Raw genomic sequence first — 15,420 nt, forward strand, 5'->3', positions numbered from 1 at the left:
GTGATAGAGATCTCACAAACTTGCATTTGCACTCATGAGGTAAGTAATGAGGTTTGGTTTTGTTTCTTTGTTTAATCTCAACCTTATTTATAAGACAAAGAATATGACTTGATTGAGGATCTGCTATTCAAATGTCCAAGTTACTTCCTGGTTTAAATCAGGTTGTGCAAGCTGAGTGTGTTAATGTGGCTTCTAGAAGAGCCTAACTTTTCCCCCACATAATGGCTTTATACACTGGGATATTCTGACTCATACAAAAGGCACAACAGAAAGAAGGACTCAATATCCCGCTGCTTTTGGCACTCTATTGTTTGTTACATTATACATTTAGGCATAATAAAAACTAAAATCTATTTAAAATGTAGTTTGAACTCACTTATAGTTACAAATGGAGGTTTGTTTGATGTGGAATGATCATCTCTTTTCTGAAAAACAACCCAAGTGATCATATATCAGACCATGTTCTCATAGTCAGATTAACAGCTAAAACAAGGTAAATCAATGTTAATAATAAACAGGAGGAAATATATTTTTTAGAATGTAAGGTTCAGTGCTCTAAGATCTGGTGTGGGGCCATTCCTTTTTACTAGCTCTACTAGTTAATGTTAAACATTGTAAAAACAAAATTAATGAGAAATTAATTATGAAGTGAATAAGGGTCATTCATGGCTTTGAAAAGTAAAAGAAATATCACATTAATTAATTATAAACATGAAAATCACATAAAATGTTATACAAGAAATCCTCAAATGTCTAGTTTAAAGTAGATGAAATTGGAGACCACATATCCACAGTAGACAGATGAGGAGGAAGGTTGTTTGTGCAAAGATCATTAGATTGAGAGCTAGTCTTTACGGCTCCCTAATTTAGCATGAGCAAGAATTGCCTTCTTAGAAGGAAGGAAAAAAGGAAGAGGAGGGAGACAGAAAGAGAGAGGAGAAGGAGAAGAAGAAGAAGAAGAAGAAGAAGAAGAAGAAGAAGAAGAAGAAAGAGAAGAAGGGAGGAGGGAAGGAAGGAAGGAAGAGAAGGAAGGGAAGGAAGGGAAGGAGGAAGGAAAAAGAGTCCTTATAGGAAGTACCACAGTGGTTTATTATAATTTATTAGTTGTCCAGTCACTCCACATCAGACAGCTGCAGAAATAAACCATCCCTGGACACAGGAGAATACATTCCTATACAACTGTGAGCTTCCTTGAGCATGCTGTTCATATTCTAGAGAGTTCTGTATATTGGACTGTGTGGTAGATTGTTACACTAATAGTTCCAGTATCCATGCCACCGTGTAGCTCCTCCTATTTTAATTGGACTTGGCCCTGTGGCTTTCCTCAGCCAATAGGACATCAGCACATGTACTACAATATGCTGGGACTTGTCTTCTTGGAATGTTGCTGCTGCCATGTGAAGACTCCTTGAGAGTGAAAGGCCACGTACAGGGAGATGTTCAGTTGTTCCATCCTGTCCCAGGTTTCCGCTGACCCACATGAGTGAGCCCAGGCAAGACCAGCAGAATAACCATCCAGCCACTCAAAGACCCTTAAGAAATATTAAAGTGTTATTGTTTAAAGGCACTCAGTTTTGTGGCATTTGTTATACAGTAAAAGAAAACTCATATGAGCTGGAAAGATCAAACCAGAGAACTAAACATTTCTAATTAAAAAAATGTTTCTAAAATCCTACTATGTGTTCGGCCTCACTAAGAACCCCAACTGCCCCACAAATTCTTACCATTTCCTTACCAACAAACTATAAAAAAAAAAAAAAGGAGGGAATGTAAGATAAATTTTATGATAATGTAAAGGAGGAAAATGTTGCTTCACTTCTAGGTTTCTTGGATAGCCTAATAATTAAGCTGACATAAGATAGATTAACAGGAGAAAAGCAGATTTAATTTCATATGCTCATAAAAATATAATATTCAAAGAAGTGACCAGAGCAGGGAGCTTTTATATCTTTCAGAAACAATAAATTTGTAAAGAAGTGACAAGACCAAGAAGTTTGAGCTTGGGGTAGTAAATTAGCAAAGTAACAGAGTTTATTCATACAGCCTTCTCAACCCTCAATTCTCTCTTTACCTCCTGGTACAGGAAGAGTACCTTTCACATGGGACATTTATTTTCTGCTTTCAGGAGTACAAAGGAAGGTAAGTGCCCTTTTTTCAGTGGCTGTTGCTTAAGTAACTTTAATTTAAAAAAATCAATATGTGGCTCGGAGCCTGGAGCCTGTTTCCGATTCTGTGTCTCCCTCTCTCTCTGCCCCTCCCCCGTTCATGCTCTGTCTCTCTCTGTCCCAAAAATAAATAAACGTTGAAAAAAAAATTAAAAAAAAAAAATCAATATGCCAGAGGCACCTGGGTGGTTCAGTGGGTTAAGCCTCCGACTCTGGCTCAGGTTATGATCTCGAGGTTCGTGAGTTCCAGCCCCACGTTGGGCTCTTTGCTGATAGATCAGACCCTGGACCCTGCTTCAGATCTGCGTCTCCCTCTCACTGCCCCTCCCCCCCAAGTAAATAAACATTTAAAAATTTTTTTTAAAAATCAGTATGCCAAAGTGGTACATTTGGAGGCAGCCTGACCCATCAGCAAGCATCAGATTTTGCCATACACAAGATGTGGATCCTACCAGATTGATATACTCTGTCTTCTCCTGAGCACTCACAGCTTTGTCTCTGTGGCCTTTGTGGTATTTATACTTTCTACCCCTTTGTTAAAATTGCTAAGAGAGCACCTGGGTGTCTCAGTCAGTTAAGCATCCGACTTGGGCTCAGGTCATGATCTCATGGTCCGTGGATTCAAGCCTTATGTCGGGCTCTATGCTGACAGCTCAGAGCCTGGAGACTGTTTCAGATTATGTGTCTCTTCTCTCTCTCTCTGCCCCTCCCCTGCGTTCTGTCTCTCTCTCAAAATAAATAAATATTTAAAAATAAATAAAAATATTACGATAGTTTTTATTCATAGCATTTCTCCTTTTTAGATATTATGCTTATTGCCATCAGGGACTGTTTCTTTTTGTTAGCTGCCTCCCCAGCAAAAATGGGCATTTGCTACATGTTTGACAAACAAGAAAAAACAATCATTCATTTCCCTCTCGCTTTAGCAATGGAAAGTATACACCTGGATATTTTAAACATGTTAGGTGAGGAGGAAAAGAAGGAAAAGCAGGAAGAGAAGGAAGAGAAGGAGAGCCATATATGGCTTCTTTTCTTAACTAAAATATCCTAGAATTAGCTTTCTCAATTCTGTCTATATTTTCCTACTAACATAAAGTTTCATTACAAAAAATATACACTCTTAGGAAATATTGTGAGTTTAATAAAACAGAATTCCATTCTAACTACAATATCTGTTAAGTTGGATCAAGATGAAAATTAAAAAAACAAATATTGTCTCATAAGCATTTTCAAACTCACAACAGCTCTCTCAAGGGCATACTACATTCTTTGCCTTGATTTGTGTACTCAGAAATCCATCTTTGTGTATTTGGTTCTTTATTAGGCATGAGGGAGATGTAAAATGAACAAAATGCATATGGTCGATCCAAAGGAATTTATAATCTAGTTGGACAACCAAGGACAATAAAACTATGGAATAACAATTTGAGATGGTACATTACTAAAATTGCAAGACCAATCATAATAATAATCCTTCTGGGTCAGAGTTCATGTATTTAAAAACAATAGTTACTTATATGTGTGTCATTCACATCCTAGGGATAAAAGATGTGTATCATTGCATGTAATGAATGATAATTTGAAAAATATATAGAGGTATATATTTGAAAATGAGTACAGGTATTTATTTTGAAAATAAACATAGAGGTATATGAATCTGTTGCAGGATAACAATATAATCCCCCTAAGAGTATCCCTTCCTTTCATACAGAATAGTATCTCATCTCAGAACATTCAAGTTACAGGAGCTGTTCGAGGGAATAAGAAAATTCCATAAAACATGTTGATAATTTCTTAGGCTACAAAGCTAAAATAAGCTTACCAAGACTATTCAGAGAGGTACTGATTCTTTCTGGGCAAGCCCAAATTTAGATTCATTCATTTATTCAACAAAAATGTTATTAAGTACCTACTCTATATCATGCACTGGGCTAGGCTCCAGGGATACAAAAATAAGAAGACCAAGTTCCAGCTTTTACTACACATGCAGGGGAAATGACAGAGTGCCAGAGAGAGTAGGGCATAGGGGAAAGAGCCTTAGACTGGATGTTAAAGGTTCTGAATCTCAGTTCTGCTCCCTCCACTACCAGTTTACCATGTAGCAATACAGCTTACTGTACTTACTGTGTAAATTAGGAAAATCCTTAAAATGGACTGTAACTAAGTGTCTTCATTTGTCAATTAAGACCAAAGGTCTATCTCACTAAACATGTTGTAAGAACTGAATGAAATAATAATTTGAAAGTGCTCTGACGTATTAATCTGTACAAAGTTATGGTGCCATTATCACACAGAAGACTAAATTACCATTTCTAACTGTTAAGTGTCATCTGTCTAGTTGCATATGTTACTTCCTTGTAGTCTAACTAGGAAATATTGTTTTAAAAAAAACAGATGATTTGAGTCTTTTTTCCTGGGCATTTAACTAGACTTTTTATTCAACCAATTTAGGAGGGCTGCTCACCATGTAGCAAAACTAGCAATAACACTTATGCTTTCAGAAAAGGCAGTTCAAGATGGCAGCTTGGGAAAACCCTAAACTTACCTCCTTCCAAAGATAAAACAAATATGTAGCTACACTTACAACAATTCCCTCTTTAAAAACCCTGAAAACTAGCTGAACAGATCTTCCACAATCAAGGATTAAAAGGCCATACCCAGATAGGTAAGAAAAGTAGAGACACAGTCTTTCTAAAAACCTCACTCCTCACACATGACCAACAACAGAAAGAGTTGAGAGGGATATCCCACCCACAGAGCTTCTCTCTGAAAAGCAAAAGTTGTGTGCCTCATATACATCACCCCAACCCTTGGGACCTAATCTGAGAGATAAACTCCCAAATCATCTGGCTTCGAAACCCAAAAAATCTTACATCCAAGGAAAACATAGGGCTATAAGGAATGGAGATTCTTCTCTTAGATGGCTCATGCACAGACTCCTTTGATCCAGGACCCAGCACAAAAGTAGCAGATTGAAAAACACCTAGATCATATGTGAGGGAGATTCATTTGCTAACATTAAGACATCTGCTAAAGGGCCAAAAGCTGTTGGGACTGTCTCTGGGGACAAAGGCAGTAGCAGATGTTATTTGGGGCACTCTTCTTCTACCTTCTAATGCCAACAAAGGCAGACAGCATCTTTACACTTTCCCTCTATCTTGCTGACACCAACCCCCTGTGTGACCTGGTGGGCAAGTGTCTTGCCCCTCCGTGGGTTGGTGCCCTGCTACTCCCTGATGCTCCTGTGGCTGCTGCCAGACTCAGCAGATCTGAAACAATCAGAGAGACAGTTTGAGAGACAATCAAGACCTAAGGCAAGGTTAAAGATAAGGTTCATCTCCTACATAGAGCTACGCCTTCAAAACTGAAAGATTTAGCTGTTTCACTTAATACATAGAAACAAACTCAGAGAATCAGCAAAATGAGGAGACAGAGGACTATGTCCAAATGAAAGAACAAGATAACACCCCGTTGGGGGCGGGGTGGGGGGGGTGGAAAGCAGAGCTTTAGAATGTGTTCAGGTTTAACTTGCTATCAACTTAAAATAGACCATTATATATCAATCAACATGATATACCACATTCATGAAATGAAGATTAAAAATCATACAATCATCTCAATAAATGCAGAAATAGCATTTGACAAAATTCAACATATACTTATAACAACTCTCAACAGAGTGTGGACAGAATATACCTCAACGTAATAAAGGCCATATATGGGAAGAGTTCAGTTAACATCATACTCAACAGTGAAAAGCTAAAATCTTTTGTGTAGAATCAAGAATAAGACAAGAATGTCCACTAGTCACTTTTATTCAATATAGTATTGGGAGTCCTAGCCGGAGCAATTAGGCAAAAAGGAAGAAAAAGAGAAAGAAAGAAAGAAAGAAAGAGAGAAGAAAGAAAGAAAGAAAGAAAGAAAGAAAGAAAGAAAGAAAGAAAGAAAGAAAGAAAGGTTATCCAGATTGGGAAGGAAGAAATAAAATTCTCCCTATTTGTGTATATGATCTTATAAAAATCTATATATAGAGAAAACTCTAAAGATTCCACCAAAAAACTGCTAGAACTAGTAAACAAATTCAGTAAATTTTCAGGATATAAAATCAATATACAGGCATACTTTGTTTTGTTGCACATCACAGATACTGTGTTTTTTACAAATTTAAGTTTTGTAGCAAGCCTACATTAAGCAAGTCTATCAGCATCATTTTTAAAACAGCATTTGCTCACTTCCTGTCTCTGTCACAGTTTGGTAATTCTTACCAATTTTTTTTTATCATATTTATTATGGTGATCTGTGGTCAGTGATATTTGATGTTACTATTGTAATTGTTTGGGGGCACAATGACCCACACCCATAAAAAACAGCAAATTTAGTCAATAAACATTGTGTGTGTGTTGACTTCTTCATCAGTTGGCTGTTCTTCTGCCTCTCTCTCCTTGGGCATCACTATTCCCAGAGACACAACAATACTGAAATTAGGTCAATTAATAACTCTATAATGGCCTCTAAATGTTCAGGTGAAAGGAAGAATCAGTCAAGGTGGCAAATTCATTGTTGTCTTACTTTAAACTGTCACAGCCATCCCAACCTCCAGCAACCACCACCATGATCATCTAGCAGCCATCAATATGATGAAGGCAAGACCCTTTATCATCAAAAAGATTTCAACTCACTGAAAGTTCAAATGATAGTATATTTTAGCAATAAAGTGTTTTTAGTTAAGGTGTGTACATTGTTTTTGTAGACATAAATTTATTGTAAGCTTAATAGACTATAGTACAGCATAAATAAAACTTTATATATGCACTGGAAAACCAAAAAAAAATCATTTGGATTGAATTATTGTGATATTTACTTTATTGTGGTGGTTTGGAAATGAACCTACAAATATCTGTGAGGTATGCTTGTATAAAAACCTGTTGTGTTTGTATATACTAACAATGAACTATCAGAGAAATTAAGAAAGCAATCCTGTTTACAACTGCATGAAAAAAAAATACCTAGAAATAAACTTTACCAAGCAAGTTAAAGACCTGTACACTGAAAACTATAAGACACTGAAGAAACTGAAGAAGCACAAATAAATAGAAAGATATTGCGTGCTCATAAATTGGAAGAATGAATATTGTTTAAAAAATCAATATTATTAAATATACATATTACCCAAAATAATGTATAGATTCAGTACAATTTCTAACAAAATTACAGTGTCATTTTTCACAGAAATAGAAAAAACAATCCTAAAATTTGTATGGAACCACAAAAGATTCAGAATAGCCAAGGCATCCTAAGAAAGAACAAAGCAAGAAGCATTACACTCCTGGATTTCAAACTGTATTACAAAGTTATAGTCATCAAAACAACATGGTATTGGAATAAAAATAGACACAGAGATCAATGAAATAGAATAGAGAGTTCAGAAATAAATCCATATGTATATGGCCAATTAATTTATGACAAAGGAGGCAAGAATATAAAATGGGGAAAGGAGAGTCTCTTCAATAAATGGTGTTGGGAAAACTGGACAGCCACATGCAAAAGGATGAAACTTGGCCACTGTCTTATACCATACATGAAAATTAACTCAAAATAGATTAAAAACCCGAATGCAAGACCAGAAACCACAAAACTCTGAGAAGAAAATAGGTAGTAAGCTCCTTGCCATCACTCTTAGCAATATATATTTTTTTATCTGACTTCAACTCAATAGCAACAAAAGCAAAAATAAACAAATAGGACTACATCAAATTAAAAGGCTTCTGCACAGTGAAAGAAGCCATCAACAAAATTAAAGAGCAACTTATTGAAGTGAATAATATATTTGCAAATCATATATCTGATAAAGGATTAATATCCAAAAAATACAAAGAACTCATACAATTCAATAACAATGACAAGAAAAACAATTCAACTAAAAAATGGGCAGAGGATCTGAATAGACATTCTCCCAAAGAAGGCATACAAATGGCCAACAGGCACATGAAGAGATGTTCAGCATCACTAATCATCAGAGAAATGCAAGTCAAAACCACAATTACCTCACACATGTCAGAATGGCTATTATCAAAAAGATAAGAAATAACGAGTATTGAGGACATGGAGAAAGGGGAACCCTCATATACCATCAGTGGGAATGTGAATTGGTGCAATCACAATGGAAACAATATAGAGCTTCCTCCAAAAAAGTAGAAATAGAACTACCATATGATCCAGCAATTCCACTTCTGGATATTTATTCAAAGAAAATGAAAACACGCAAAAAGATATCTGCACTCCCATGTTCATTGCAGCATTATTTACAATAGCTATGGTATGGAAAGTATCTTATGTGTCCATTGATGGATGAATGGATAAAGAAATTGTGGCTAGTCTGTCTATCTATCTATCTATCTATCTATCTATCTATCTATCTATCTCTATCCATCCATCTATCCATCCATCCATCCACAGTGGAATACTACTCAGCCACAAAAAAGAATGAAATCTTGCCATTTGCAGCATTAATGGACCATGAAGGTATTATGCTAAGCAAAATAAGTCAGACAGAGATAGATAAATTCCATATGATTTCACTTACATATGGAACTTATTAAAACAAAACTCATAGATACAGAGAACAGATTGGTGGTTGCCAGAGGGGAGGGGAGTTGGGGGTGAGTAAAATGGGTGAAGGAGTACAAGGGTCAAGGGGTACAAACTTCCAATTATAAAATAAAGTCATGGAGATGGAATATACAGTGTGACAACTAGTCAATAGTATTGTATCACATATTTGAAAGTTGCTAAGAGTAATCTTGGAAGTTTTTATCACAAGAAAAATAATTGTGTAGCTTTATATAAGGATGTATAGCAACTAGACTTACTGTGATGATCACTTCAAAATGTATATTTCCTCCACTAAAGACTCTCAAAATCATGTCTGAATGCCATACTCATTCTTCCTTCCTCTGTTGTTTGAACCACTCCTCTACAAGGAAGGAAAGTGGATTTGAGGCTCCGCAGGAAAGCACCAAAGGAAATCTTACTTAAGAAATCAACTAAGTTATGTATTCATTTTTTTAAATTCACCTTCACTTGCTTTATTCTTTTGGTGTTGATTCCTCTATTCCCTATTCCTTCTCATTTTTCCGTTCTTTTTCCTTATGCTTCTTCCTTTGATCAGAACCTAACATTCAGAATTGATTTGTTGTTTCACCAATACCTACTTATTATACTTAAGAGGATCCTAGTCTCAGCTTTGTTTTCTCCAGAGGGGGGTTGAAAGTTTAATGTACCTGCAGGTCTTGTAATGTGAGCTCAGTGCTGTGAGCAGAGACTGGAGTGAATCCTGTACACAAACAGCTGGCCCTGAAGTAGTGCAGCCTCGAAGGCAGTTCCCATCTGCCTCTTCATCAAGGCACAAAGATGCTTTATGTTAGGAGAGAAACACAGGCAGTGGTTCCCTTCACTCTTTCCTGAATTCAGTTAGGTAAATGAGCTAGTTAATTTAACATAGTATAATAACTTTGTGAAGATTATGTGTCAGAAAAAAATTTTTAATTTCTAGATATGCCAATGACTAGCCCTTCAATTGCTAACCTTGTTTTTGCCTCATTTTAAAAAAAAAAAAAAATTCACATTTATTTATTTATTTTTGAGAGACAGAGAGAGAGCACAAGCGGGGGATGGGCAGAGAGAGAGGGAGACACAGAATCCGAAGCAGGCTCCAGGCTTCCGAGCTATCAGCACAGAGTCCAACACGGGGCTCAAACTCACAGACTCAGATCATGACCTGAGCCGAATGAGCCACCCAGGCGCCCCTCTTTTTTCTTTTTTCTTTTTTTTTGCTGCAAAATGGGGTCCAGATAATGGCTGGATTCCTTCTAGTCCTAAACATTATACGATTTATTGTCTTTTAATGAGAACGTATAAAGATGTACAATTTAATCCCAATGAGGGTTGGCAAGTGTGGTTATATACATTCTATGCGGATACAAATTCCATAAGGGAAAGTCCTCTGTCTTTCATATTTCCCTATTTGTATAGATGATCTGTCATTTACTGGCCATAACCTTCCACTCTACTGGATGCTGTACAAACTTCCTTGTCATTAAAATACTAACATGCCAATAAAAACCAACTTTCTGTCTCAAACTAAACAATGGCACTTACCACTGAGGCCATAAGCTGGCTCTTATTTAAACATATCCTTAAGAGGAAGAGGCAAAGTGTGTTACCTTACACAAGGGCAGAATGAACTCCAATTCCAGTTACACAAAAGTCTTCAGGAAAACAGTATAATAGAGGGAAATGGTTTGGTGGAGAGTGCAAGACTTGCTAGGGGGAAGAACTCCAGCTACTTCCAGGAAAGACCAGGACATGACTGAGGACATGTGGAACCCTTGGTGTGAGGGAGCAATCTTCGATCTACAGAGAGAAGTGCTTTCCTCAGCAAGATTGCCTAGAGGGAACACCCGGGTTTCATAACCAGAAAGCAGTGAAAGGAAGGAAAGGAGTGAAAGTTAGACATATTGAGGCTGCCACAACAAGCCACACACTGTCACCTCTTGTATCACATTTAAGTAGCAGGCTGGGTTTGGTGGAACATCCATTTCCAGACAACGTCGTAGGACTTTAAGACCAGAACCTAACAAATGAATATCTAGCTTCAGGTTTGTTTTAGTAAAAGTCTAGGGGTTGCCGTTACCACTCCTTCAAAATCCATAACCAATGAACTTTGTTTCCATATATTTTAGTGGTTCTCAACTTTGGCCACACATTAGCGTCTCCTGGGTTGCTTTAAAAAGCAATTTGATTCCATTTCAATCAAATAAGAACCCCTTGGCAGAGAGGACAAAGGGACAAATATTAAATCCCCGTAGGTTATTTTAATATGTGCTTGAGACTATTTCTGTGCTCACTGGCAGTGAACCCTTATAAAATTGAAATGAATTTGTGTACTTTTTGCAAAGAATGCAAGAAGAGAGAAGTTAGGAAATCAAAACCTGATTCTGAATTTGGTCCAAGGAAGAGATGAGACTTTGGTTTTGTTAGCATTAGGAGACCTACTCAGAACTGCCTAGGAAGGTCCAGGGAGGGCCACAATACTAGGGAAAGCTTTCTGCCCCTTTCTCAGAGCTTTGACCTGTACAAAAGCACTGGTTAATACAGGCTATTCACAAGATGTCCCATATTACTTGGGGTAGAATTTGTCCAATTCCATTCACAAGCCAGGTCAGTGATTCCTCTGGGCCACCAGCTGCTTACCACTGCATCACAGAAATACAAGAAATGAAGAAATGTCTTACCAGCAACCCAGAGCATGGGTTTTGAGGAAACAAGTTCACAAAGAGAATTCAGGGGAAAACACTAAAATTAGAGTATTTCAAAGATGAATGTGAAGACCAATAATCTTCTTGATATTTTCAAAGAAAGATGAAAGAATAAAAGCTCACATAGAGTCATAAAGAAATGAAAAAAGTTCAAAACCAAACCTAACTGCTGGCCAACAATTGAAATCATAGTATACCTTCAATCCCTTTTTTTTTTTGGTTGTTGTTGGGTTTTTTTGGTGAATGATGACTTAACAGAGATTTATTTTGAGATTTGCTCAATTTTGAGTAAAGTTGAAATGTTTTAGTCTTTTTCATTTACATCTACTTCACATTCACTATGGGATAAATATGACAAATATATAACTTCTTTAAAAATTAAAAATGTGCTTCAGGTTTCTGATGTTGATGATAAAATATGGCAGGAAAAATATTATTGGTACTTATACTATTTTGTTTTTTACGAAGAAAATATTTGAAAGGAACTTTTGTTTCTGTAGAACTTAAACACAAATTGACTTTTATTTAGGAAAAATGAAAAGTCCCCACGGGGTGTCTTATGCTTTGTAGTGTCTGCTTGGTGTCTCTCCAGTTGTACAGCACCATGCGCGTGGCTGAACATGACAGCTCCGGGTAGCAGGCCTCTTAAACAACATTCTAAATGGAATGCCATTTAATGTCCACTAAAATGTAGGCTATTTGTTTCATGGTATCCATTACTACAAATGACACATTAAAAAATTAGCATTTCGTAAATAGATATTTAGCTTTTCTCTTAGAATACTTCCCCTAGATGGGCATTGGGGCCCTCCTGAACACACGTGCTGGTGGTGCATGTGGTACATGTCTCCGACTTGCCAGTGGCCAGCCAGCAGTAGATGCTCCACACCTGTCCCTTGCTAAGGCCTGGTTGTTCAGACCTCCCATTCTGTCAGGAGTGTTGCATCCTGGATCATGGAATGGGGAAATGCTTTCTATTGAGAGCACTGGCCCAAAAGGAGGCTAAAAGTAATTGAAGGCCTCATGAGTAAGTAACAGAGTCACTTGATGTTTTTGAGAGCAGTCTGAAACATTTTAATTGTCTGCTTTTGAAATTAAGGGGGAAAATATATTTTCTGTTTCAGATTATGCTAATTGAAAGAGAAAATACTGGGAGACAGGAGAGGGGAAACAAAAAAGGTGGTAGAGGATAAGGGAGACCAAGTGAGGAGGATGGAAAAAGAACTACAGAAATAAGAGGAAAAGGAAGATATTTACAAATACAGGAAAGAGGCACATGACAAGATGGATGGAAGGGAAACAAGGAGAGAAAAAAAGAGATACCAGGCTCCACATAGTGTGAATGACTATAGTATTTGTGTACAGTCCACATTCATTTGGAGTATCAACATCCACTCAAGTAGCATGCACTGAATACCTATTGTGTGCCTGGGTGTTGATGAAGACTGAAACTAGCATAGAATTAGTCCTTGCTATCAAGACATTTATGATTTCAAAGAGACATAAAACATACACACAGCTACTGTACAAGGCACTGCTGCATCAAGGATGGCAGCAGGAGCCCTGGCTGTCTGCTCTCTGCCATACCCCAGGGTCACCACAGGGCCCGGCACTTAGTGAGTGTTCATTAACTGGTTCTTGGAATGTGTTAAACGCTAACTTGTAATGCAAATGCTATAAACACAGAAGTAGGGATTGCTTCTGACACAGGGGAGGCTCGACAGGAAAGGATTCCTAAGAATTGATGCCTGAAGAAGAGGTAGGATTTTTAGAAGTCAAGTTATAAGGCAACACATTTTCAACGAAGGCCATACTGTGAAGCTGCAGAGCCTGTGTAGGTTTAAGAGCCTGGAAAATGTCAGATTATCTGGATGCAGGGTTTGTATTAGGAAGATAATAAAGCTGAGGAAGATTACTTCTAGATTGTCCTGGTCCTTGAAAGTTGACAAGAGGTTTAGGCTTATTTTTAGACAAGAAGGAGGAGTAGGCATCAAAGAATTTTTAGCAACCAAAAATGAAGAATTAGAGTTAATGTTTTAAAGAGATAAATTGACGATTGCATTCAGAAATGTCTGACCTGGAGAGCCTGAAGCAGGGTTTCTGATAGCATGATCTGTAACCCCATCTTTAATCCAATCACTTAGAGTGCTTACTCAAAATGCAGACGCCTGTGCCTCACAGACATTATATTCCCTAGCTCTGGGGCGAGGTCCTGGATCTGTATTTAAATAAGTTACCCAGTACATGAAAGTTTCTGTATACAAAACCTAGCTAAAACTGGCTTAGAAACAAGACCAATGAGGAAGTATATTAGTTATCCATTGCCGTGTAACAAATTTCTTCAAACTTAGTAGCTTAATACAACACAAATTTACTACCTCAATGTTGTAAGTCAGGAACTAGAGAGTGGCTTAATTAGATGGTTTCATGAATTTGCACTGAAGCTACAGGCCAATGCTGTAGTCATTGGAAGGCTTCGCTTGGTCTGAAGGATCCACTTCCACATTCATTGTGTGGCTGTTGCAGGAGTCTGCAGTTCCTCTCAATGTGGGCCTCTCCACAGGTTTGCTTATGATGTAGAGTTGGCTTCCTTCAGAGTGAATGATCAGAGAGAGAGACACACACAAACCAAGACAAGCTACAAGGTCTTTATTTTTTAATTATTTTATTTTTATTTTTTTATTTCAACTTTTATTTTTAAATGTTAAACCTACTATAGGCTGATCAAGAAAGATCAAATATGACTTCCTTAAACATGCACTATTTGAAACAGGAAAATTTTGGCTTATAACTAATATTTTTTAAGTTGCAAGAGCATTTCATGAAGATGTTGCCCATTTCAAATATCAAATAAGATCTTCTCTCTCATTCATTTTAAGACCAGCAAAGACCATTTTAGTTCTAGCTATATATTTCTTTGGTTTCTCCAAATATTCCATCAGTTCCTTCTCCCCCAGATAACGCCTTTGTTTTTATCAGCATCGGAATAAGAAAATCCTGGTGCTTATCCTATTTTTCATTCAAAAAGACCTTAGAGATTTGGACCTGTTTGTGTTTCCCACTTTTTTCCACCATCTAGCACCGAGCACATTTTTTTTTTTTTAATCTAAATTCAAGTTGGTAAACATACAGTGTAGTCTTGGTTTCAGGAGTAGAACCCAGCACATTTTTGAATAAAGATCTTCTTGCCTGCCTCAGCATCTCTCATTTTGTTCACAGGGTCAGCAACTCTGCCCCTGCTGTCTCCCTGAAGAACACTTAGCAGTCACCCAGGCGGCTGCTGGGCCAGAACCTGCACTGCAATTTTGAAGCTGGTGGTCCCACAGTAGTGCCTCAAAGACCTGCACTGGAAGCCCAGCCTGACAAGCACTTACAAGGTCTTTTATGACCTAATCTTAAAGTGACACACTAGAAGGTGGGGATGGATCACTGAGGCTAACTTGGAGTCTAGGTACTGCAGAAGACAAAATCCAGTCTGTGTGAAGTTGTAACTTGAAATTATAGTATGTGATGTGAAATAATGTAAGTTAATGTGTTTGAACACTCATCACACTCAGGAACTATTCTAAGCACTTTACATGTATGATCTCATTTAGCCCTCTCAACAACTTCATGAGGTAGTAGGCATTGTTATCATCCAGAGGGGAAAACTGAAGTACAGACAGGTTAATAATGAAGTGGGAGCACTGTTACAAAGACTTGTCAGGACATGAAAAGAATTTGCGTGTGGGGGAAGGTAATTGGCTGCTACCAGTGTTCTATGGAAATTTTGCTGGCTGATGAACCACCTTTATAGTTCTTCAACTGCTCAATCCATGAAGTGTTAGGATTCATTTTCAACTGGACACAGCAGCTACCCAGGGGCAAATGACAATCCAGCGAAATGCACCCACGGGCCATTCATTTAATAAGCAGTGGGAACCAAACCTAAACCGGAA

The 15,420-nt window shown here is 37.5% G+C and overlaps 1 long non-coding RNA gene across 1 annotated transcript; it reads right to left on the reverse strand.

Moving 5' to 3' along the window:
* Window positions 1-1,082: 1,082 nt before the first annotated feature.
* Window positions 1,083-14,802, reverse strand: LOC147581589 (uncharacterized). Its single transcript, XR_015249709.1, has 2 exons — window positions 14,613-14,802; window positions 1,083-1,532 (listed from the first exon to the last, which is right to left on the reverse strand). It is a non-coding gene; the product is annotated as an uncharacterized LOC147581589 (long non-coding RNA).
* Between the last annotated feature and the right edge of the window lie 618 nt (window positions 14,803-15,420).

This window comes from Puma concolor, chromosome B1, assembly GCF_028749965.1.
Source record: "Puma concolor isolate L17-30 chromosome B1, mPumCon1.1.hap2, whole genome shotgun sequence".
Taxonomy (NCBI): Eukaryota; Metazoa; Chordata; class Mammalia; order Carnivora; family Felidae; genus Puma; species Puma concolor.